Source organism: Podarcis erhardii (assembly GCF_964252035.2).
Source record: "Podarcis erhardii genome assembly, chromosome: 7".
In the NCBI taxonomy this organism is placed as follows: domain Eukaryota; kingdom Metazoa; phylum Chordata; class Lepidosauria; order Squamata; family Lacertidae; genus Podarcis; species Podarcis erhardii.
The window spans coordinates 55,974,496-56,000,915 of record NC_138511.1 but is presented as its reverse complement, the minus strand read 5'-3'; the positions used below and the strand labels follow the sequence as shown (position 1 = coordinate 56,000,915).

At 43.6% G+C, this 26,420-nt stretch overlaps 1 protein-coding gene and 1 long non-coding RNA gene across 2 annotated transcripts in view; one reads left to right on the top strand and one right to left on the bottom strand.

The window, feature by feature from the left end:
* Nucleotides 1–26,420, top strand: part of CHST8 (carbohydrate sulfotransferase 8) — a 248,769-nt gene that overhangs the window by 188,854 nt on the left and 33,495 nt on the right. The window lies entirely within an intron of this gene.
* On the bottom strand, nt 18,630–26,046 carry LOC309347546. The gene is made up of 4 exons (XR_014158970.1): nt 26,023–26,046; nt 25,571–25,647; nt 23,893–23,980; nt 18,630–18,685 (listed from the first exon to the last, which is right to left on the bottom strand). It is a non-coding gene; the product is annotated as an uncharacterized lncRNA (long non-coding RNA).

Sequence of the window (26,420 nt, the reverse complement as noted above, 5' to 3'; positions counted from 1 at the left end):
AACAGTGTGCAAGTTCTTGACGTACAGTTGAATTTCAAGGAAAGCACAACCACAACCCAACTCTGAAAGAAGATATTTGAGCACACCATTTGCCTGTGTTTGTGCACAGAAAATATAAGATCAACTGAAAGGCGACACGTGGAGGTTTGCACTGATCACTGCAACGTACTCCTGATTATTTTTATTGTGTAATTATAAGGTGAATGGCTATGGCTATGAGGGGTGCGTCTGTGATGATCAGGAGGGGATCCTGCTAAATTTGCCACTATACTACTGGTCTCTTGCCACCAGTTGTGTTCCAGTCTTGCAGCAACCTGGCTAAGCACAGTTCCTGGGAGTTCTGAACCTGTACCTCCAGCCAGTTTTGTTTTGCATTGTTGGGAATACCAGGCTTTGAGGGGAAGCTGGTGTTGCTTCTTTTTTAAAGCTGGGTGCTCTTTTTTTATGCTAAAGATTCATTCCTAGCTCACACCAATTGATTCATATTACATTCATCCTCGTCGTCATCATCATCTGTTTATTCATAGCCCACTTTCCCACAAGATTGTGCCCAAAACAACTTGTAACATAGTAGATGAACAATAACAGTTCGAAAAGAAAAGCATGTTAGGAACATTAGAAAGAATCGTAACGTCAATAAGTAAATACAAAAAAAAAAACCCCAATTCATACAACATTGTGGAAAACAATACTCATAAGCTAATTTAACAGCTTACAGCTAAACGTGTTATACTAGCAGCATGAAAGATGGCTACACTTTGAGGAAACTAAAAGTACAATATTGTAGAAATGTAAAAGCAGCTTATAAAGAAAACAAAGTCATTAAAGACTTTTTGTAAAGAAAGAACATATATGAGTATGTGATTACATTGCAATATAATTTTATTTTATTTTATTTTTGGTAAACCACTTAGGGAGCAATTCAGTGCACAAGAAGCTGGCATAAAGCATGCCGGTGTGAATTAAGCCAGTGTAAAGTTACACTAGATGCAAACTAGAGCCAGCAGGGTGTAGTGTTTAGATTAGAGAGTGTTGGGCTGGGAGTTGGGAGACTAGGGTTCAAATCTCCACTCAGCTGGGTGGCCTTGGGCCAGTCACTGCTTCCCAATCTAGCCTACCTTGCAGAGTGGTTGTGGGAATTAAATGAGGAGGGGAAACAGCATGTTTTCCTTAGAGGAAAAGGTTGGATAAAAAATACAATAAGCCTGATACGGTAGCGGGGTGGTGGCTGCTGCTGCTCTGACTGGCAGAGGGGAAACAAGCCTTTAAAACAGTGTCCTGTGTTGGGTTGCTGGGTCACGTGACTGATCTAAATGTGCTTAGGATCCAGCCTAAGTTCCCTCAAACCTCCCCCCCCCCCAGTCCCACCACATCCCCTGAATTCCCCTTCTTTGGGGGCTTACTCTGGACAAGCAAGTTACATTGGCATGTCTTCAGCTGAGCCAGGAATCAGCCAGCTGAGCTGAATATCCACTACTTACAACCAACCAATATAAAAATGTTGTTAAATGAATACATGCATATTTTTAAAAACATACTTATTTAGAAAAAAGTCACACCTGTTGCATCACCCACCAGAGTCCTGTGGCCCCGAGAAAGTTGCCCATTGGAGAATTGAACTGAAAAAGGCCCCCCACCCTGGCTTGCATCTTTCAGACATCAAAGAGGTCACCAGGGTTGCCACCTCTTTGCACTGGTCCTGCTCCTGTGCCTTTAACTGCAGCCCACCACTCAGGCTGCTTCTTAGGAAGAAAAACCGGAGAATGTGGACAGTTCATTGGACAAACCTGTAAGAATTTTAAAAAAAAAAATTACAGTATTTACTTCAAATCAAAATTCCCCAGCTGCCTTTTAATGGGCATATTTACAAAGCCATGAATAATAATAAAGTTATCTGTAATGATGTTTGGAAGTGATGTCTTTAGCGTTTGGAGATTTGTCTATTATATCTCCTAATAGATTAAGTCTAAGCCACGCTCTGGTTTGAAGCAGCCAGAAAAGGGGGTTTAACTGTAAGTAGATTCTGTGATGCATTTTGGGGGTGGGGGAGGGGTGCACATGAAAAGAGGCTGATTGGCTGTTACATTTGGGTGGGGAAAGGTATTTCTCTTTTGCCCGGTTTTCTTGGCTGGTGTCCTGTTAGTGCTTTTGCTTTTCCTATCTCCAGGTGTATGAGGTGTAACCCTCAGTAACTTGGCAGACAATTTAGAAGTGTTTCTTAGTTATTTACTCTATTGTTGCTCCTCCCTTCCACCCGAAAGCTTAAAGCTATGTAAATAGTTCCTCCCTCTTTCTTCTCAGCAACCCTGTGAGGTAGGCTAGGCTAAGAGATATTGACTGGACCTCCCTGGTCCTGGCCCAACACCCCTTCCCATGAAAAAGCTGTTCACTTTGATATCCAAACTCCTCGCATCCAAGCAGGGAGATAAACTGGACTAGAATATTTATTTCTGTTGGGCTGGTTTTCTCCATGTTTGAAGGTTTGATAGCCATCCTCTGTCATCCCTCCCACATTCTCAGAAACAGCAGCGCAATGTATTTAAGCAACATGGCACAAATCCTGAGTGTTGAATTATTTCACCCAAACATTTCTTTGCTTTCAAAGCAAGCACCATGGATAATAAGCAAGACAGCCATGAAAAAATATAACAAATTGTATTGCAAATGGAAGAAGATGCACGCATGATAGAGAAAAATGGGCTTCTTTTGAGAGGCTCCAAATGAGCTGAGCGCCATTATCCCACCATTCCCCTTTCAGCATTAATCAGCCCCCATCACCTGTTTGTTTTGGCTGCTTTCTTTCATGTGGGTTTTGTTTTTCCTCCCACCCATCTGGCTTTTAATGGCAAGAGTGTTGTTTTCCGCACACTGCAGCGATGTGTCAAGCATGTGCCTGACTCAACGTGCTCACAGAAACCTGGGCAGATCTTGTGCAGCCCTGTTAAGGAACCAGCAGCCGTTGCATCAACTCTCCATTCCACAAGGTGGACTGTATCCAGACCACAGACACCCCACTCTCTTGATCTTTCCCCTACGAAACAACTGACTTTTCCCTTTCTCTGAAGTCTCTTCCAGACATGAATGGATGAATCTGACCATTTTGAATTTTCTCAGTTCCTCATTTTTCAGATCTGAAGTTGAGTTCTCCACATGTCCACATCAGTTTAAAATCATTATGTTTTTAATTCCTCACGAATATTCAGCATTTCAATTCACATATCTCCTAATGTACATTTTTATGTAGTTTTGACAGATATGCACTTTTTTGCAAAGCAATTTCTCCTAATATAAGGCATTTTATATATTTCCACATATATGCATTTTGCACCCTTTTTAATGGTTAGAGAACTGCGTCACAAAATTAGGAGAAATGTAAATTCCAAAGAATTACTGTATTCCAGTTTCTGTATTGTGCTGGGAAATGCAAATAAGGTAATTTTTCATGAAGTTTCTAGAGGCCAAGCCTTATGAGGAATTGTTGAGATAGTTTGGGATATTTAGCCTGGATAAATGAAGACTGAAAGGTGATATGATAGCCATCTTCAAATATCTGAAGGGCTGCCTTATGCAGGAAGGAGTAAGCTTCATTTCTCCTGTTCCAGAGAGTGGGACCAATGGATTCAAATCAAAAGAAGGGAGATTTCAACTAACATTAGGAAGAACTTTCTCGTGGGAAGATCTGTTCAACAGTGGAACGGACTACCTCAGAAGGGGGCAGACTTTCCTTCACTGGAAGTTTTTTAACAGAGGTTGGATGGCCATCTGTCAGGAATTCTTTAACTGGGATTCCTGCATTGCAGGGATTGGACTACATTACCCTTGCAGACACTTCCAACTCTATAGCTCTATGATTTTATGAAGCCCCTACTTCTTCCAAGACCACAGTCACCACAGGCAGTTGTGAGATTGTTGTTAAAGTAAAGTTGTGCTCACCACCACCGCAAAAGGCAACAAACACTGAAAACTGGAGTGATGGCACCCAAATTCATCCTATGTATACAGAGCTCATCCGCACTATACATTCAAAGCAGTATCATACCACTTTGAACTGTCATAGCTTCCCCCAAAAATCATGGGAACTGTAGCTCTTTTTGGGTGCTGAGAGTTCTGAGGAGACCCCTGCTCCAGCCCCCTCACAATATTACAATTCATGGTTTGTATATAGTCATCTGACTAGACTATTCATCACAGTTTTTAAGATTTTAGAATTAACATAATCCTCTTAGCTGGTTGTGTTTATTTATTTATTTGTGCATTTATATTCCACCTTACCTCCAGGCATGTCCAGGATGGCATACATAGTTCTCCCCCATTTTATCCTCACAATGGCCCTGTGCCATTGATTAGGGGTTGAGAGGTACAAGGTCACTGAGTGGGCATAATAGCTGAGTAGGGATTTGAACTTCAGTCTCCCGAATCCTTGTCCAGCATTCTAACCCCTACACTGTACTATCGGGATTGCTATTTTTCTTATTGTACCAGGAACAATCTTCTACTATGTATTGTGTTTATAACAGAGGGGTTGGGCTGCTTTGAGATCCGGTGGTGCATTTAAATTTATGGTATTTGTGATTCTATACATTTTTGTAAGTCGCCTACAGTTTCCTGCAGAGGTGACACATGAATCCGATAAATAATAATTAAATAATAATAACACTCCCACTCTCACTGATGCAAATTGTTCCCTTTTTAGCAATGGTCTCAGCAGTACAGAAGCAAGACTTCATTTGTACCATGGACAGCTCCATGCAGTGCTCAGGCTGGAGAGACTCCATAGAAAGCAAATCCCTGATGTTGCTTCAGCACCAGTCGTCCTCCAAATGAGCCTTAAATGGGAGCTGCAGATCTATCTCAGTTACTAGCTCTGCCTTCGGTGACAGGAGTCTCTTCATTTAAAGGAGTCCAGTCTGCTTTAGCAGTTATTGAGTCCCGCAGAGCAGAAGAGACTGTGGTCCCACTAGGGCTTCTGAGCTGCAATGCTGTCAGATAGAGAAGGGCAGAACTGCATCCTTGATCTGGAGAGGCACTGACGCAAGGGTTAGGGTTCTTGCACAAATGCTCCTCATCATGCCACTTTTCCATAGTTAAAACCATTCTCAAGGTAGCTTACTACATAAATGGATTTACGTAATCACAAAAATATGACAAAAGTAGTCATAGCCAATCAATAAAAACATATTGGAATGTACACAACAAAATTAAACAATCCCCATATAAGTCATAAGGTAAAGGTAAAGGGACCCCTGACCATTAGGTCCAGTCGTGGCCGACTCTGGGGTTGCGGCACTCATCTCACTTTATTGGCTGAGGGAGCTGGCGTACAGCTTCCGGGTCATGTGGCCAGCATGACTAAGCCACTTCTGGTGAACCAGAGCAGCGCACGGAAACACTTTTTACCTTCCCGCCAGAGCAGTACCTATTTATCTACTTGCACTTTGATGTGCTTTCGAACTGCTAGGTTGGCAGGAGCAGGAACCGAGCAATGGGAGCTCACCCTGTCACAGGAATTCGAACCGCCAACCTTCTGATTGGCAAGCCCTAGGCTCTGTGGTTTAACCCACAGCGCCACATGCGTCCCTTTATATAAGTCATAAGGAGGTTTAAAAACAGGGATACAAAAAAGTAATATCGATAACAGCTAAATTAATATATCCAGAATTAAATCTTGACCACAACAAAAATTGCTAAACAATATTTCACACGAAGAGTATGTAGGTAGGTATTGATGGACTTGCAGCAAAGATGGTCATCATCTTTGGCTTTTTCAATTGTCTCACTGGTTATGTACATCTGAAACATATCCCCCCTTTCATTCTGAATCCCCAGCCTTATCCCCTGAAGGTGGGGAGCTTCACCCCAGAGCCATGGCACTAAGCAGGTGTTGTAGGTTTTTACATTATTTCAGAAGCAATTGTTGGACAAAAGAAATATGTCAGTCTTCTGTCAGAAGTGTAACTTCTCTCAAACCACACTTCGCTCTTATGAAAACCTTTCCCTGTCTGAGAGCCCAAATGGATGGGTCCCTTCTTGCCTAATCATACTTTCCAGACAATATTCATGTTTTTAATCATGTTAACAATGACTCCTTTTTTGCTCTCAATGGACTTTTAAAAGCTTTTATGCCAGTTTGCCTTTCAGTGTTACCATTGAAGAGTTATGCAGGGAGGGCATGGAAGTATGCAAACGTTGTTCATTTTTCTGAGTCATTACCACTGCAGCAGCAGCCATTAGGAACGCCTGTGAAACTATTAAATAAGGTTTATATTTATCTCCTGCATCTAAAGGATTCTGGTGGATGTATTTGTTTATTGCTCAGCTACACTTTAAGGGCCAATGTTCCGGAAGATTCATTTTATATTCAGATCACTCACTGGGGCTCCTGCCATTTTCCATCAATTTCAGTGGCAATACCCCAGCAATTAGCGTGGTACGATGGAGTCACGCATGTAATGTGAATGTTTTACCCCTTAATATATTCAGAGCAGTTAAAGATGAGGAAAAGGCTAGATTTCTTTTAAAAAAATAAAAATAAAAATTAACATAACCTTTTGGTGATATGAGGATCTAAGCCTGCTTTCTGGGGTGTGATCCTACCCTGTAGGATATTTCTTGCAACCACAGCAGCAGATTGTGTGGGTCTCACCTGTTCAGCTGACACTGGAAATGCCAGCACCAGGTGCAAAAAAAACTGCAGGGGGTCATTAAAGTCCACCAAAATGAGTTATCCAAGCCCCAAAATTGGTTCGGTTTTTGTTCTGAGCTAGAGGTGAACTTCTGAATCCCTCCCTACCACTTGCTACTTTCACCTTTGCCCAAATGTGACCCTCCAAACACTTCTATCCAGCCCACAGGACTCTCCTTTTGCCACATACACCAAGATCACACCCCTCACTAGCCCTGCTGCAAATTTGTGCCCATCACTGTCTCCTGTTTAACTACCGGTATGTGCTGTGTGGCATATGTTTGGCTCCGAGTTCAACTCGAGGAGGTTTTGTTCATTCCGCTGACACCACTACAGGTGTGTGATCTTGTGCACTGATTTCATTAAACAGTGACAAACAGACATTGATGCTAAGCACGGCCATCTAAAAAAATAAAATGCATTAGTCTGTCCATGCTCACCATCCCACTATCTACTGAGTTCCTCAGATGACGATTTTCACTTTCACACCAATTTTTTATTGACTGAAATACACTTTCTTGTGTGCAGGCAGAAACCTGGCCACATTAAAACCTCATGAGAGAGTTAGGAAAAATTAGTTTCTAATAGTATTCTTTGTCCTCATCTCAATTTCACATAAAAGCAGGCAACCTAAAATGAATGTTGTCAGGCTACACTCCCAAAGCAGCTCTTAAGCAGTATAGAGGTTGAAATGTTCTGGTGTGTATGTGTGCAAATTATTTTGATCAGACTTTTTTCTACGTACTCAAGAAGTGATTCAGACTCCCCAAAAGGTCCATGCATCTATAAATGTTGCTTTCCATTTTATCCCTGCTTGAGGATGTAAGTTTTTAGCTATTTAAACTCAACCTAAAGACCAATTGTTCTGCACCTACATATGAGCTCTGTCTTTGAAGATATAATGTTCTCTCCAATAAGACCTCTCACTGCTTGGTGTAACATTTGTTCATTTATTCTTAAACAAAATTCTGCTGGCTAGTTTGAACATGGCAGAGGTGTGGAGAAGGAAGGAGGAAAATCATGCAGTATGGATATTTGGGTCCAAATTAAGAATGGGGAATAAATTTGATTCAACTTTCATTTACATGGGAACTTACCTAATTCGCACTTTCTGAAAGCATACACAAACTGAAACAGAGCCATACTTCTCTGAATTTTGCAGCATAGGTTCTCCAACCAAGTAGTGTGTACAAAAATGCAAGTATTTGAGGAATATGTGCATATGTTGGTTTTTTTAAAAAAATAAAAAAGCTCATAAAAATGCATTATGTTGTGGAAAATGGGTTTGTAAATGCTGTATATTAGGGGAAATTGCATGCAAACGTGTATATTAATTTCCATGAGATTTTTTTTTTTTTAAAGTCAAACTGAAGTGGAAATGTGGAGTACAGGTTTTAAGACCGGAAAAATGAGAAACTGAAATAAGATGGGTTTGCCCATCCCAAATCCAAATCTAGCATTGTCTTCTGGACTGAAGAGCCAATAACTTATAAGAAATGGCCCTGTATTTGAAAGGTCTGTATGTAGAAGTTTCTTGACTGTAGCATCCTGTAGTCACCCCTGTGGCCCCTCCCACCACTGGCATGTCACCCCTGAGAAGCTGTGCACCCCTGGGAATACTGAAAAAGCTCGTCGTCCCCCTGCCCCGCTGCTGTATTGGATATGGATGAAATTCTTCTTATACGGCTGAGCTGGGTTTGGGAAATAGCCCTAGGCTGTGTGCCACTAGCCATTCCTTACCTTGAGCCAAGCTGTTTAAGCTTAATTGGAATGAGCAGCACTCTTGCGGCATTTCTCTGCAGTAAACATTTAGGAACAGCCGAGTCGCCCCTTTCAGCTTGACTCATTCATTTCCATCGTGAACTTGATCACTGAACCCAAGTAGAAGTGTGAGGAGCGGAACCGGCTCTTTGCAGTCAGTAATTCCAAAGGTGATAGGATCCCTTCATCCTCCTGCTGGAGCAGGAGCTTGTAATGGAATTTGAGGCCTTTAATCTATCAGGTCAGTGGTTCAGATCCAAGGCAAGCCTGCAGTAACTGCCAGCCATTATCACCCGATAGCTCCTGCAGAACGTTATTTCGGTCTCTTCTGCAAGTGCCTTCTGAGAGGAGATGGGGGAGCTCTGCTGACCCACACACCCCACCCTCTCCTTGTGTATGACATGAGTTTGCATCTGAATCACCTGAGATATTGCATAGGGATGTAGGGTGCAGCTCTACCCCTTCATCAGCACCACCACTTTAAACACCCTCAAGTAGGTGACTGGTGTAATTGTGGCAACCCAGGATACATATTTGGTGGGGGCATTTTCTGTATTAGAGCAATGGGCTTTAAATTCTGTTCCAGGAACCACTGGGTTCTTTGAGAGCTCTGCAATGAAAATATCAGTAATGGTGGACATACTGTTGAAAGACAGCTGGTCTTCATTACTGATCATTCCTTATAATGCATACAGAACCCGCTCAGAAAGCAGCTGAGGCTAAATAGGCATAACTGTGATGCTTCTATGAACGGAGCATGTACATTATAGAACTTTTCCCAGCATGCCCTGCAAGCCACAGGGGTTCTGTAGCAGATACATCAATGTGGAAAGGGATCTCTGCAACTAGAAAGTTTGAGAATAATAATAATAAATTATTTATATCCCGCCCTCCCCAGCCGAAGCCGGACTCAGGGCGACTAACAACAATAAAATAATACAACATTCTAAAATCATTTCATTATAAAACTAATTCAAATCAAATTGATGGCAACCATTGGGCTAGAGTTCTGTGAAGATTGCCAAAGGAGGGAGTCAGGCTGTGCCCTGGCCAAAGGCCTGGTGGAACAGCTCTGTCTTTCAGGCCCTGTATCGCACCCTGTGGCACTCCACACACCAAGGAGTGACGCAATGACAATTCCCGCCCAAGCGCCACCCTCTGTCCCCGACCAGAGAGAAACGAGCGCAGCCATTGAAGGACTGTGCCCTGGATCCCCACGTCGGCAAGGCGGTGGTCCAGGAGTTCGTGATCGACCATGTTAAAGGCTGCTGACAGGTCTAGAAGAATCAGCAGTCCCGACCTGCCTTGATCCAGCTGCCTGCGGAGATCATCTGTTAATAATAATAATAATAATAATAATAATAATAATAATAATTTATTATTTATACCCCGCCCATCTGGCTGGGCCTCCCCAGCCACTCTGGGCGGCTTCCATAAAAACCAAAAATACAGTAAAATATCACACGTTAAAAACTTCCCTAAACAGGGCTGCCTTAAGATGTCTTCTGAATGTCAGGTAGTTGTTTATCGCTTTGACATCTGCTGGAAGGGCGTTCCACAGGGCGGGCGCCACTACTGAGAAGGCCCTCTGCCTGGTTCCCTGTAGCTTTGCTTCTCGCAATGAGGGAACCGCCAGAAGGCCCCCGGCGCTGGACCTCAGCGTCCGGGCAGAATGATGGGGGTGGAGACGCTCCTCCAGGTATACTGGACCAAGGCCGTTTAGAGCTTTAAAGGTCAGCACCAACACTTTGAATTGTGCTCGGAAACGTACTGGGAGCCAATGTAGGTTTTTCAAGACCGGTGTTATGTGGTCTCGGCAGCCGCCCCTAGTCACCAGTCTAGCTGCCGCGTTCTGGATTAGTTGTAGTTTCCGAGTCACCTTCAAAGGTAGCCCCACGTAGAGTGCATTGCAGTAGTCCAAGCGGGAGATAACCAGAGCATGCACCACTCTGGCGAGACAGTCCGCAGGCAGATAGGGTCTCAGCCTACGTACCAGATGGAGCTGGTAAACAGCTGCCCTGGACACAGTTTTGACCTGTGCCTCCATGGACAGCTGTGAGTCCAAAATGACTCCCAGGCTGCGCACCTGGTCCTTCAGGGGCACAGTTACGCCATTCAGGACCAGGGAATCCTCCACACCTGCCCGCCTCCTGTCCCCCAAAAACAGTACTTATGTCTTGTCAGGATTCAACCTCAATCTGTTAGCCGCCATCCATCCACCAACCGCCTCCAGACACTCACACAAGGCCTTCACCGCCTTCACTGGTTCTGATTTAAAAGAGAGGTAGAGCTGGGTATTATCCGCATACTGATGAACACCCAGCCCAAACCTCCTGATGATCTCTCCCAGCGGCTGCATGTAAATGTTGAAAAGCATGGGGGAGAGGACAGAACCCTGAGGCACCCCACAAGTGAGAGCCCAGGGGTCTGAACACTCATCCCCCACCACCACTTTCTGAACACAGCCCAGGAGGAAGGAGCGGAACCACTGTATGACAGTGCCCCCAGCTCCCAGCCCCTCAAGACGGTCCAGCAGGATGTCATGGTCGATGGTATCAAACGCCGCTGAGAGATCCAGCAGAACTAGGAAACAACTCTCATCTTTGTTCCTAGCCCGCCGGAGATCATCAACCAGCGCGACCAACGCAGTTTCAGTCCCATGATGAGGCCTGAATCCCAACTGGAAGGGATCCAAATGGTCCGCTTCTTCCAGGCATGCCTAGAGTTGTTCGGCAACCACTCGCTCAATCACCTTGCCCAAGAATGGAAGATTTGAGACTGGGCGATAGTTGGCCATCGTGGCCGCATCTAAAGATGGTTTTTTAAGAAGCGGTTTAATAACCGCCTCTTTCAGCGGGTCTGGGGAGGCTCCCTCACGGAGGGAAGCATTCACCACCCCACGAAGCCCAGTCCTTCCCAGCTAGCTTTTATAAGCCAGGATGGGCAAGGATCCAGGAGACAGGTGGTTGGCGACCAGGGCCATCTCAGTCCCATGACCAGCGTGGAAGCCGAACTGGACACGCTCTAATCAGCCAAGACAGGTCAAGAGGACGGGTGGTGGGCTTTCCAGCTCGGAGGAGTCTGTCCACATCAGCTGGGGATATCCAGTCAAAGTGGTCCAATACTGGACCCAAGGACAGTCGAGGGGCCTCCAGTTCCTTTATTGTATCCAGATTGGCAGGGAGGTCATGGCAGAGCAACAGGACCTTCTCTGCAAAAAAGCTTGCCACTTGAACCACTTGATTGTGTGATTTTGCCACACGCAAAGATTCAGTTTGATAATTTAGGGTGAATACAAGCTTTTGTTGTGCCTTTGATCTTTTCATGGTGGGGGTATTGAGGGTAGACAGATGTCACTCTTTCTTCTCTCATTTGTAATGTGTTGCTGAACAACAAATGATCAAATTGCCATTCTCTGCATAAACCATGTCCTCCACTAATTAAAGGCAAAGGTATCGCTTGTGTTGTGTTCAAGGTGAAGAATGCCAGTTATTTTATCTGAATGTGCAGCAAAGTTGAGTGATTATGGCAGCCCCACCACCATTTGCCCCCAGTCTGGAAGAGGAAGATTTCCAAACTGAAACCCCCTTGATGCCATATTGCAAATCAGAAGAAGTCCCAGGAATCTTTTGTTCAAGCAGAACCAAAGAAGGAGCAATATCCAAAGTGGAGATAAATGCAAAGGTGATAAGGAATTAATGACACATGAAAGCATGCCTCTTTGCTCTGTGACACGAGCCTTAAATCAAGGGCATCAGTCAGGCATATTGCTGGGAAAAAGAAGGGGGTGATATTTTGAAAGAAAGAAGCATCTAGGGAAGGAATCTGCAGTGGATTGGAGACATGGAGGATGATCATAGCTCAGAAAGCTACACATGACTAGATTAACTCATGACCCAGAAACGGAATGGGGAAACCTGACCTAGGTGGGTTATACCAGTGACATTGTCCCTTTAAAAGTGGGGGGAGGGCATTTTGTCAGAAATGCAAATGGAAAAATAACTGTCCTGAATTTTATCTGTCCTGAATCTTTTATCTGTCCTGAATCTTCCAATAATCAGTCTTCATTGGATGTTTACAGGTTTTCGTATTATGGGAAGGAGAAAAAAAATTATCTATCTACTGTCTCCATGCCACACATAATTTTATAAACTTCTATCATGTTACCTCTTATGTTTTCTCTCCCAAAAGTAAAAAGCATGGAGACTTCCTGTAGCTTGGTTATATATATATATATATATATATATATATATATATATATATATGCTTTCGTAGATTTTCACGGGTACAGGAATGCAGGTTTTGGTGTCCTCGGGTGTCTTCCCGTGTAAAAGTTGGGGTGTCTAGGCGACGTTTCGACGAGGTCTCACTCGTCATCTTCAGGCTGGTGCTTTCGGCTTCTTGTTACTGGAACAAGGGATCTATGAAATACCCTGCAAAGTCTGCCCAGCCACGTACATTGGACAAACAAACAGACGAATAAATGCACGTATCGCAGAACACAAGAATGCCGTCAAAAAAGAAGAAAAAACTTCCTCTCTTTTCCAACACATGAAAGAAACAGGACACGAAATTAATTTTGCAGATTCCAAATTGCTCTTTAACACGGAACATCACCACAAGAGAATAATCATGGAAGCCATCGAGATAGAGAAACACCCTCACAACATGAACAAGCGTGACGACACATCCCGCTTGCCAGACATCTGGAAATTAGCCCTCCCCACAAAAACTGACACCAGATCCAGAGGCACACAGAACGCCAACACCAATCAACCACACCAGACCCAAACCCAGACCCTCTCCACAGATGAATTACAGACACCATCCAGTAGCCAATCCATGGTGGCACCTCCGGATGCTGCACCCCCCTGCAATCCCTACACAGATCTGGCTGACACAAGCCACAAAACCACAGCTCGCCCCTATACACGAAGCCAAGCCAGAGCACAACTAAGTACAGTACAGCCATCTTCTCAGGAAAACTCTTCACAAAGTTCAAGAGGTCAAGACACAAAGACTTTAACAACTAATCCACACCTAATGACCCACCTAAGTGGTACTCAGGATATCACTCAAGAAATCACTCAAGATATCTCTCAAGTAATTAAGGAACAAAAGAAGAAAAGGCACACTAGCCTGGGAACTTCCTCTCTGCCCAGAACATTGGAGGCTATACACCACACCCCCTCTACAGTATTTATAGGAACTCAAACACTGAGATCCTGCTCTGTTCCAGTAACAAGAAGCCGAAAGCACCAGCCTGAAGATGACGAGTGAGACCTCGTCGAAACGTCGCCTAGACACCCCAACTTTTACACGGGAAGACACCCGAGGACACCAAAACCTGCATATATATATATATATATATAGACATTGAAAGAAAGGGCCTCAAATACCCTCTGAGTCTAAACAAAATATACAGGCACTTTTCTTCTCAATGTTTGGTGTTTTACTCCACCCATTCAGCCAGAAGGATTCCTGTGCCCCACCCCCACCCCCATGATTTAGGCCAGGCATAGGCAAACTCCAGCGCTCCAGATGTTTGGGACTACAATTCCCATCATCCCTGACCACTGTTCCTGTTAGCTAGGGATGATGGGAATTGTAGTCGGGGGGCGGCGTTTGCCTATGCCTGGTTTAGGCATTTCTCTGGATTACCTCTTCCAACTCAGCTCAGGTGGGTGGCTACCTGGGGAAATGCAGATGCAGATTGTCATGCAAATTTATTTTTTAAAAAAATAAATGAGTAAATCATAAACTGATGCGGAAATAGGGAAAACTGAACGTTACATTGGAAAGATGACAAGCAGAGAACAGCTAAACTTGGCAGATTTGTCCATCCTTATCCACACTCCAAACCGAGTTCTGAAATGAAGTCATGGTTATCATTGCCATCTATGAGAAGCAAATATATTTCCTAAAAGGATGTATGTCATGTTCATTCTGGTTATTTCCTCAATGCTAGCTTGTCTGGCTCTGTGGAAATGGAAGGCAAAAACCAGGCCTTCCTGGTTAAGCCTCAGTGTAGCTCTGCAAACTACAGTGGTCCCAGAGGATAATACCAACCCCGGCGCTGAAATTATTTTTAGTAACTTTAATACTTCCTTCTCTAGACACCTCCACAGGGTACAGCTGGGAAAAGAACAAAGTCAGTTCAGTTTCTTTTTGGATTCATTATTTCCATTTTCAAATAAGTATCATGTTGCATTCTCCAGGGCAGCTGACAGCAAGAGCCAAAAGCTACAGCTTGAATTTCTCATAAGAGGGGAGATCAATAACCGGGCTGTGACTTAGACATGAGGCACGTAAGCAACCACTGGATTTCAGGCTAGTATTTTTGGACAAATTCTATACACTCTTTGTGCAGAATGGAGGAGCAGAGAGACCCATTCATAGAATCATAGAATCTTAGAGTTGGAAGGTACACCAAGGGTCATCTAGTCCAACCCCCTGCAATGCAGGAATCACAGCTGAAGCATCCATGACAGACGGCCATCCAACCTCTGTTTAAAAACCTCCAAGGAAAGAGAATCCACCACCTCTTGTAGCTCCACTGTTGAACAGTTCTTACTGTCAGAAAGTTTTTCCAAATCCACCTAACAGTAACCTCATTCAACCCACATTTTACCAGCTTCCTCGCAAGAATATCATGGGGGACTTTGTCAAAAGCCTTACTGAAATCAAGATACGCTATGTCCACATTTCCCTGATCCACCAAGTTTGTAATTCCATGAAGAAGAAGAAATCAGATTGGTCTGGCATGACTTATTTTTGAGAAACCTATACAGTGGTGCCTCGCAAGACGAAATTAATCCGTTCCATGAGGCTCTTCGTATAGCAGTTTTTTCGTCTTGCGAAGCAAGCCCATTGACAGCTTAGTGGATTAGCGCTATTAGCGGTTTAGCGGCTTTTAGCGGATCAGCTGATAAGCGGCTTAGGGCTTAGGAAAAGGGGGGGAGGGAAAAAAACCCGCAGGAACTCGCAAGACATTTTCGTCTTGCGAAGCAAGCCCATAGGGAAATTCGTTTTGCGAAGCGCCTCCAAAACAGAAAACCCTTTCGTCTAGCGGGTTTTCCGTCTTGCGAGGCGTTCGTCTTGCGGGGCACCACTGTACTAGGTTTTAGTAATCACAGCATCATTTGCTAAATGCTCACAGACCGACAGTTGAATTATCTGTTCTAGGACCTTCCCTGGTATCGATATGAAGCTCACCGGTTGGTAATTACCTGGGTCTTCCTTTGCCCCTTTTTGGAAGATGGGGACAACATTTGCCCACCTCCGGTCTGTAGGGACCTCACCTGTTCTCCAAGAATTCTCAAAGATAATAGGCAAAGGCTCTGAAATTACATCCACAAGCTCCTTTAGTACCCTCGGATGCAACTCATCAGGCCCTGGAGATTTGAATCCATTTAAAGTAGCTAGGTGTTCCCTTACTACCTCTTTTCCTATCTTGGGCTGCAGCTCCCACCTTAGATCATTTATTCTGTTATCACCAGGTTGGGCATCACTAGAGAGCCAGTGTGGTGCAGTGGTTAAGAGTGGTAGTCTTGTAATCTGGGGAACCGGGTTCGCATCTCCGCTCCTCCACATGCAGCTGCTGGGTGACCTTGGGCCAGTCACATGTCTCTGAAGTCTCTCAGCCCCACTCACCTCACAGAGTGTTTGTTGTGAGGGAGGAAGGGAAAGGAGAATGTTAGCCGCTTTGAGACTCCTTTGGGTAGTGATAAAGCGAGATATCAAATCCAAACTCTTCTTCTTTCCTTTTGGGTGAAGACAGAAGCAAAGTAGGTGTTGAGTAGTTCCACCTTATTCCTGTCACCCAATAGCATTTCTAATTGTTCCCCATACAGGGGAGCTACCACTTGCTTGCTCTTTCTCTTACTTTGGACATAGTCGAATAAACCTTTTTATTATTTTTGACCTCTCTTGCAAGCCTGAGCTCCTTCTGAGCTTTAGCCAGCCTACCTTCCACCCCTGCAACTGTTGGCTACTCGTGTATATTCTTACTTTGTGATTTCCCCTTTCTTAAATTTCTTATACATGCCCTTAACTCTCAGTTTATCTGTAACCTCTTTATGAAGCTACACCCATTTCCTCAGATGCCTCCCACTTTTCTTTCTTGTTGGTATTGTCTGTGTTTGGGCCTTCAATATTTCTCCTTTTATAAACTCCCATCCTTCTTGGACTCCCTTCTCACTGAGTATTTCTGACCATGGGATCACATCCAGTAGCTCCTTCAGCTTTTCAAAATTAGCCTTCTTAAAGTCCAGAGTTCATGTCCAACTACACTCAGTTTTGCATGTCAATGCCCCCAAGCCACCCCCAGGAGAAGAAAGGCACAAGAAATTTAGGTTAAATGTTAATGGGCAAAATTTAGGCCACAACTTTATTGGTTACAGAATGTGAGTGGTATTGGCTTAGGCATTGGCATCAATGTATATCTGACTCCTGCCCGCCTTGCAGGAAGTCTGGTAAGGGTAAACCTCCAGTAGAGGGAGCCCCGCCGATGTGGATTGACTCGAGCATCCCCTGGGTTCCCGATGGGGTCGTGGCATGGCCCTAGCCCCTCCCCAGGCTTCGGACAAGATCCACACCCCTGGATTCCTTTAGCAGAATATCCTTAAGTATGGAGGGGCAGGTGATGGCCTCCCCTCCCCTCCCCCACACATCACTATTCCAATGCCTAACTGCCAAACCTTACAAAGTTGTGACAATTGCTACGAGGTAGGCAAAAACCAAGTGGCTGATGCCAGTTTGCCAAGTGGAAAAAGTCCTACCAGGCCCCTCAATGGCGACCAACCAAAGTCCATAGCAAGGCCAATGATGCAACCTGGAAAAAAGGGAGGGAGGGCAGGAGATCCATGGCATGAGACTAAAAGAGGAAGTCTCAGAGTTGTGCTGAGGCTTAAATTGTCCCTGGCCACACACCCCAGGCGAGCTGATTGGCTACCTGGCATCCTGATGTGAACAGGGTCTCCCCCAGCGTGACGCGGGACACCGTCCCGCCCCAACGCTGAGGGGAGTTGCTAGGGGGCCAGACCGCAACCCGGCCCCACCAGAAAGTAGACCTGATTTCCCTTGCCTCTGTATCTTGAAACCCAGGAGAACATGATTACTTCCTCCCAAGTTTCTGAGTGCTTCCACTTCATCATTCGTTTGCTGCTTTTCCACAGAATTGTACCCAAAGAGACTCTCAATATGTCAAATGAGCAACAATATAAACATTGCAATTCAAAATATCTCTTTGGAACAATTGCAAATAATTGTAACTTCAAGAAGCAAAATACATCATTAGAAAGGTTAAATCATTGTATATAAAATGGGGCAGATAAACTAACCCAATATAACAGCTTAAGACTTAACAGGATAGAGAGCAAAGCCTGGTGCAGAAATACCATGATATTATGCGGGGCCAGTGGGGTGAAATACTTTAACAGGGTGCTGCCATAGAAATGGACAGTGCTGATCCTACCATTAGGCAGAATGAGGCAGATGCACCACACCAAAATTATCAAATGGGAAAAAAGGGGGTTCAATGAAAGAACACTTTCCATGCAAGTTGTTTAAAGCATCCACCTTTCCTCAGGAAAAGAGTCTGGGGAAAATTCTTACTCTCTTTGGTGCACCAAACCATCTCTCTCTCTCTTCCCACCTGCTATTGGGAGCATGGAAGCAGCATTCAAGTACTGAAGTGCCATCTCTGAGGTGCCGTTTTCCTTTCCCTGTTAATTGCAGGCAGCAGAGGCTTGTGCCGTAGTTTGAAATTAAAAAGAAGGTCATGACATTCTAGGGGGCTTTTTGCCATTTATGAAACTGTCACAGGCCTTTCAAAAGTCAGATACTTGAGTCACTAGGGGGGAAGAAAGCAAAATGTGTATGGGGCTTCTGGGGGAAATTGCCTTAATTTTTTTTTTCATGGTGGAAGTCTTTTATGGCACACTCTGAGACAGCCGAATGGTACCCACAAATGTCAGTAATTGATCCATATAGTCCGGGCTCTCTGACGACTTGCGCAGTCTGCAATGCATAGAAAGCCGCTTCTGTGCCTGTAATTACGTTGCTGCCTCCATGCAGAAATCATGTAATGAGGAATCCATGCTGTGAACATCCAAGTCTTTCATTGACGGGGATGGCTCTGTCGCATTTTTTTAAAAAGTGACAAATTTGCAGAGAAAGTGTCAAAGCATCCCTCAGCCACAATGCCTGGCAGTTGTCCATGTTGCTATTTGTTAGCAAGCTCTGTGTGGATAAATGGCAGCGGAATCACGTGAGTTGAAGCTGCATTTTCTTCCGTAAGGGTAATGAAGCAAATCATATTTGGAAGGAGGAGGGGGAAAGCAAACTCAAGTTCAAGTGCTTAGTTAAAAATATGGATGGGAAAGAAATTCAAATCTGTTTGCATTCACTCACTTTCAAAAGCAATGTGCAAACTGAAACACAGCCACCCTTAAAAATGTGCACATCTCCACATTTTGCAATGCAGTTATCCAGCCAACTAACATGTACATGAATGAACATACAAAGGAAGCTGTGCATTAAAATGCATATGTTAGCAAAAATAGCATGCAAAAATGCATTATATTAGGGGAAGTAAGCTTTACAAAAAGTATCAGTTGGGCAAAAATTGCATAGATGGATGATAGATTGATTATTTATTTATTTATTTATTTATTTATTTATTTATTTATTTATTTATATCCCACCCATCTGGCTGGCTTTCCCCAGCCACTCTGGGTGGCTTCCAACAGAATATTAAAATACAATAGTCTATTAACCATTAAAAGCTTCCCTAAACAGGGCTGCCTTCAGATGTCTTCTAAAAGTCTGGTGGTTGTTTTTCTCTTTGACATCTGATGGGAGGGTGTTCCACAGGGCGGGTGCCACTACCGAGAAGGCCCTCTGCCTGATTCCCTGTAACCTCACTTCTCGCAGCGAGGGAACCACCAGAAGGCCCTCCGCAGATGATAGATATATAAAGACATTCATACTAAATTGCTGATTAATTTTCATGAGGACTTTAAAAAATGAAAAATCATAAACTGGTGTGCAAATGTGGAGAACTGAATACTGGAAAAATGAGAAGTCAAGAGAAATTGAAATCGACAGTTTTGCCCATTCCTATTTTGTTACAAGTTCTTCTTATGCTCATCTAAACTGGAAAAGTTCAAGGATAGGAGACTTCCCAAATGGCTGGTCTCTCAGTTCCAGTGATTTATTGACCCTGCATCCATTTCCTTCCCTCCTCTGCCGCAGACTGATGGAACGGTTACAGTGAGGAAGAGCCTCCTGGCCCCCCCAAGGAACTGTTATGACATCGCCTTCTGGGCCAGGAATTGTTTAGAACAGAGGAGGTGGCTATTCAAGGATCTTAAAATGTTACGGCTGTTTGAACAGAGAAAGCACACTTTAATACGGGCCAAAGGTTTATTTTCATCAGTGCATGCATTTGCTGACTTTTAAGCAGAACCAGCCTGTTCTTCAAACTATCCCAGACCTGACCTGGCTATCAAACCTTTGGAGGCCCACCCTGAATCCTGATTTGTATGCTTTTCACCTCTATATATTTGGGGACTGGGGTGCTTTGGGATTTTTTTGTTTTCTTTCAGACATCTGCAATAGCCATTGTAGCCATCCATTACTTGAAAATGAAGTGTGTTTGTGTGTGCGCTTCAACTGTTGTTTTTTGTTGTTTCTTTGGTTTTGTTTTGCCCTCTCTTTTCACATCCACAGGACCAGAAATAACAAATCAATCACCCCGAGTAATTCCAGAATATGTACAGGAAACAAGCACAAAATTCAGACAAACATTTTGACCTTTGCTGTTGGAAGCCCATTTTCTCCGTTTATGTCCAACTGCTCACTTAGCACACCCACTTTGCTTCTATCCTGCTTTTCTTTAAATATGTGTGGTGAATATTTGGGGGAGAAGGATCTGAACATTGGCTGGTCCTAAATACAACATCTAAAAATCTCTCTCTCTCTCTCTCTCTCTCTCTCTCTCACACACACACACACACACACACACACAGTATATATATATCCTCTTTCAAGGCCCACCCCCCAGGTTAATACACTGTTTGCTTATAACAGCAAGTCACAGCAATATGTTTTACTTACTAACTAACTTTGAAAGATTATTCGTGGCTGTCCTTTCACAAAAAGGATTATTATCAAAAATTTACAGGATATTGACGGAGTTGCAGGGTATTGATCTTCTGTAGACATCAAATGGGAGAATAATTCTATGCATGAACCTCTAATGTATGGTGGTTGCATATCTGTATTGATGGGTTTCATTATTCTATTGAAACCAGTTCTGGAGAAAATTCCTCAAAGCTGTTATATATGTGGTATCATACACCATTAAGAATTCAGTTCATATCAGTCAGTTCATAATGATAGATCTGCAATTCTATCAAGGCAGACTGGAAGCTTATCCAATGGTCACGTGAAGACAGTAGGTTGGATCCAGGCTAGGAGAGTTACACATGGCTCCTACTTTGTTGTTGTTGTTTGGTCATTTAGTCGTGTCCGACTCTTTGTGACCCCATGGACCAGAGCACGCCAGGCACTTCTGTCTTCCACTGCCTCCCGCACAGATAGGTAGCCGTGTTGGTCTGCCATAGTCAAAACAAAACAAATTCCTTCCAGTAGCACCTTAAAGACCAACTAAGTCAGTTCTTGGTATGAGCTTTCGTGTGCATGCACACGAAAGCTCATACCAAGAACTGACTTAGTTGGTCTTTAAGGTGCTACTGGAAGGAATTTGTTTTGTTTTGCCTCCCGCAGTTTGGTCAAACTCATGCTGGTAGCTTCGAGAACACAGTCCAACCATCTCGTCCTCTGTCATCCCCTTCTCCTTGTGCCCTCCATCTTTCCCAGCATCAGGGTCTTTTCCAGGGAGTCTTCTCTTCTCATGAGGTGGCCAAAGTATTGGAGTCTCAGCTTCAGGATCTGTCCTTCCAGTGAGCACTTAGGGCTGAATTCCTTAAGAATGGAGAGGTTTGATCTTCTGGCAGTCCATGGGACTCTCAAGAGTCTCCTCCAACACCATAATTCAAAAGCATCAATTCTTTGGCAATCATCCTTCTTTATGGTCCAGCTCTCACTTCCATACATCACTACTGGGAAAACCATAGCTTTAACTATATGGCTCCTACTAGAATCAGTGAAACTTATTTAGTCATGATTAACCACATTTATTTCAATGACACCTGGGGACAAACTTGGTCTGGACCTGATTCACTGAGAAATTCTGGAGAGAGATAGCTGTAAGTACAAAACAGAGACTGATCCATTGTATGCCAGCTCCAAGGGTCCTTTGGCGGTTCCCTCACTGCGAGAAGTGAAGCTACAGGGAACCAGGCAGAGGGCCTTCTCGGTAGTGGCGCCTGCCCTGTGGAACGCCCTCCCATCAGATGTTAAAGAAATAAACAACTACTTGATGTTTAGAAGACATCTGAAGGCAGCCCTGTTTAGGGAAGTTTTTAATGTTTGACGTTTTATCGCTTTTTTATTATTAATAATATTCTGCTGGGAGCCGCCCAGAGTGACTGGGGAAACCCAGCCAGATGGGCAGGGTATAAATTATTATTATTATTATTATTATTATTATTATTATTATTATTATTATTATTATATTTGCATTACCAAGTTCTGGGGCAGGGTGCCACTAAATATACCATTACCTGGAGATGGAGGTGGAGGTGGTTGCCCCCATGTCCTGCTTGTGGGCTATCAGAGAAAACTGATTGGGCACTGTGATTGGCCAGAGATTGGCTGGCCATCTGTCAAGAATTCTTTAGCTGGGATTCCTGCATTTCAGCAGCTGGACTACATGACCCTTTGGTTCCCTTCCAACTCTACAATTCTTTGAACACCACTGGGATACTAACAGTATTTATTTTAAGACCCCAGCCCACTTCCCCACCCTAACCCTAACCCTTGGATCATTGCAAAATATTGCTGGCATATTAAGAAAAGATAATTGCAATTTGATCATTCTGCAACTCCATATGCATCCTAACTAAATTTGCTGTGCTTGATTAGCTTTTTTTAAAAGGGGGGGAGCTACATTTTAGAACAGATTGTGTTCACTGTATACTGAAGAATTCAATATAACTTTTAAAAAAAGAAAGAAAGAAATCCAACTACATTAATCCTTTACAGCAAAAACAATCACCCCTCGTTGCCTGATTTGCGTGGGTTATGGGCAAGAGGAGGTGTGATTGTTTTCCAAAAGGGAAATCCTAGAACTCAGCTAGGATCTAATTTCCCTGCAAGGCAGCATTAAGCAGCTCTCATTTTCCTTGGAGAACTTTCACCAACATCCAGCTTATTTTCTTTGGGAAGGAAGATGCTTTGAGAGTTGATGCTATTATAGTCTCAGAAATAGCGTGTGCTATTAAGCAAGTACCACTTAAATCCTAGGCTGGGCGAAAAGCCAGCTTCTGGGCTTTAATCATCCCGAGCACACCTGCAGCACATAATAATGAGATGTAAAGTCACCCCAAACAATAAACAGGAAGTTTAGGAAATGGGGACTGAGGTAGATGGGGAGCCGCTTGTCTGGAAGCAATTATTTTACGACAGCACGGAAACGATATCCGGAGCACTTTGTATTGCAATGAGATGTAGCCCTGGGTTGTGGGATTAAAGCTGTCATTTTCTAAAATGGCACCTTGCCTATAGACTGGAGTATCCATCTGCAATAACTGTCCATCTTCTAGCTGCACCCAATTAAAAGCTGTTCTTAATGCAAATGTGAGCCCCAGGTTCACGGTATCTCATATTACAGCAACTCCCCCAAACCACTTCGTAACCAAATGCCACCAATTTGTAGAGAACATTCCAAAATTCTCCGCATACAGATCTCTTGCTAGATTTTGGAGTTCTGAATTGCAAAGCAGGCTTGGCCAATTAGGAATTTTCCACTGTTATTATTTCAACAGATATCAATATTGAATTTGAAATTTTGCACTGAAAACCAAGTGAGAATAGGGGCTGTGGCAGTGCTTTTTTTCTGAGGGAATGCAAGGGTATGCATACCCCTAAACGTTTTGTGAATCTTTATACTTTTGTCCATTTACTGTATTTATTTTTCCCGATTTGAACTATAAAATGGTGATTTTCTTGAGTCAAAATGAGAGTATCCCTAAACATTTTTTTTTTAGAAGAAGAAAAAAGCACTGGGCTGTGGTAAAATGTGAATTGACAGACTTTTGGAGCCACTTCTTTGTGTTAAGGGCCTATCCTTGTACCTAATTACTAGAATTCATGTTTCACAGGTCTAATTTATGTGGTCTCAGAAAGACCACAAAGAAATGAGGCAAATTGAATTAAAGCTAAACTCTTGCTGCTGTAAGGCTCGCAACCTCCTCTGTTTAATATCTTCCTCCTGCAAAAGGTTAAGAATTATTTGTTCCGTAATTTAAGCATCAGTTTACTTTAAAAATGGAGCCTCATCTTGGGGAGTCGTCTGCAATTTACAGCCTGAGTTCAGCAGCACGTGGGGGATACAATTGATCTGCTCAGCTGTAAGAGAAAGTGGGGTCAATAAAGCCTACAGGAGACCATTTCAGTGGCCAGCAGGACAGGGCTCCTATGACTTTGGCTCCAGAATACTTTAGCAACTGAAATCCATCAAAAAAACACAAAGGGTTGGGCAAGAAATAGGATTGAGTGAGACAGAAGATGCCAGAAGGGTATGCACATGTCTCCAAACTATAAAATGGTTGCAGTGCATTGTGGGTGTTTTGAAGCTTCAGTGGGGGACTTGGTGAAAACCACTCCATCTTCTTGTGTTCCAGGTCTGCCAAATCCAAACTTTGAACTTAGGACAAAAATGATTGTTAAATGTGTTTTCTGTGGGACATGCAAAATGAAGTACATATTCAAGCAGAGCATACTTAAATTATAGAAATCGCTCCTCCAGGAGGCACCAATGACCATCAACCTGGATGTGAAAGCTGGACTATAAAGAAGGCTGGTCGCCGAAGAATTGATGCTTTTGAACTATGGTGCTGGAGGAGACTCTTGAGAGTCCCATGGACTGCAAGAAGATCAAACCTATCCATTCTTAAGGAAATCAGCCCTGAGTGCTCACTGGAAGGACAGATCGTGAAGCTGAGGTTCCAATACTTTGGCCACCTCATGAGAAGAGAAGACTCCCTGGAAAAGACCCTGATGTTGGGGAAGATGGAGGGCACAAAGAGAAGGGGACAACAGAGGACGAGATGGTTGGACAGTGTTCGTGAAGCTACCAGCATGAGTTTGACCAAGCTGCGGGAGGCAGTGGAAGACAGAAGTGCCTGGCGTGCTCTGGTCCATGGGGTCACGAAGAGTCAGACACGACTAAATGACTAAACAGCAACAAATGATCTGCCTCCACTGTCAGAGATAGTCTATCTCTGAGTACCAGCCCTGTCAGCAACTGGAGGAGAGAGCATTCATACTCAAATCATGCTTGAGAGTTTCCCTGTGGCATCTGGGTGGCCATTGCGAGATGCTTGACAAGATGGGTCATTGGCCTGGTTCAGCAAGCTGTTCTTACGTTCTTATTTTCCCCAATATCCCAGCTGTGCGGGAAGCAAATCTCCAGACTATGTGAAAAAGGCTGATTATTCAGCTCCTCCTTAGCAACACTCAAATTTCTGCCTTTAATTGTAGTTTGAATGTTTCCTTTCTTTTTTCCTTTTCTTTTAAATGACAAAGAGAGGTAGCAAACATGTCATAACAATCTTAGCATTAAGAATAAACGACGATGGGGGGGGGGGACAAAGACACATTTTCAGTGATTTATTATTAAATTCTTCACTAAAAAACCAGTAAGTTGAATTTTCCTATTAACGCAATTGAGAATGTAATGAGCTTCTTAATTTATGACTTCAGTAAGTTTCTCTGATTTGAATTATAAAACTATCATGCATGCAACATTCTAATTGCCCGAGTGTGTCTGAAGATGACAGTTTGTTTGGTTTTCATTCCGGCATCTAATCTAAATAAATTAACAAATAGCAGACAGTCTCTGCCGCAAGTCATTGTGATATGTGAATAAATGGGTTTGCTTTTTTTTTTTTTTAATGGATAGATTCTAAGTTATTAAAATAAGAATAGTAAACGTACCTCTTTCTTAGACCTCAGAGAGTTGTTTTTCTTCATGGATGACAGCTTTGGCATTGTTTTTAGCCACAGGGATATCCCTAAATCAAAATACCACATTTTTCGCTCTATATGATGCACCAGACCACAAGACGCACCTAGTTTTTGGAGGAGGAAAACAAGAAAAAAAATATTCTGAATCTCAGAAGCCAGAACAGCAAGAGGGATCGCTGCGCAGTGAAAGCAGCGGTCCCTCTTGCTGTTCTGGCTTCTGGGATAGCTGCGCAGCCTGCATTCACTCCATAAGACGCACACACATTTCCCCTTACTTTTTAGGAGGGAAAAAGTGAGTCTTATAGAGCAAAAAATACGGTAGATAAGGAGCATTTTGCAGAAGGTTTCACCCCAAATGGCTGAAGTTGTCCTTCTGCACCGCACTTCAGAAGACCTTAAACAGAACACAAAAGGAAGCTCACCTGATCTAACGTCCTGTTCTCACCATAGACATCCAGGGGCCTGTGGGAAACTCACAAGCAGGATCCAAGCACCACAGCACTCTCCCCTCTGGTGGTTTCCAGCAACTAGTATTCAAAAATGTACTGATGGCCTCCAGATGTCAGGAACTGGTCAGAAGAGGAATGGTGGAAACTGCCTCCCCAGCCTGACCCTTCCAGAGAAGAAGAAGACACTTCAGAATAAAACAGAAGGTTGAGGGAGGTCACAGCTCAGAGGAAGATGAGAGGAAACATTGGGAAATAATGGGAGAGGGGGAGGAGGAGACAGAGCCGGAACAGCTGGCTGACAAGTTATCACTAGAAAGCATTCCAGACCCACCATCTCCCAGGACCCGGCGAGCCTTAAAAGTAGGAGAGCA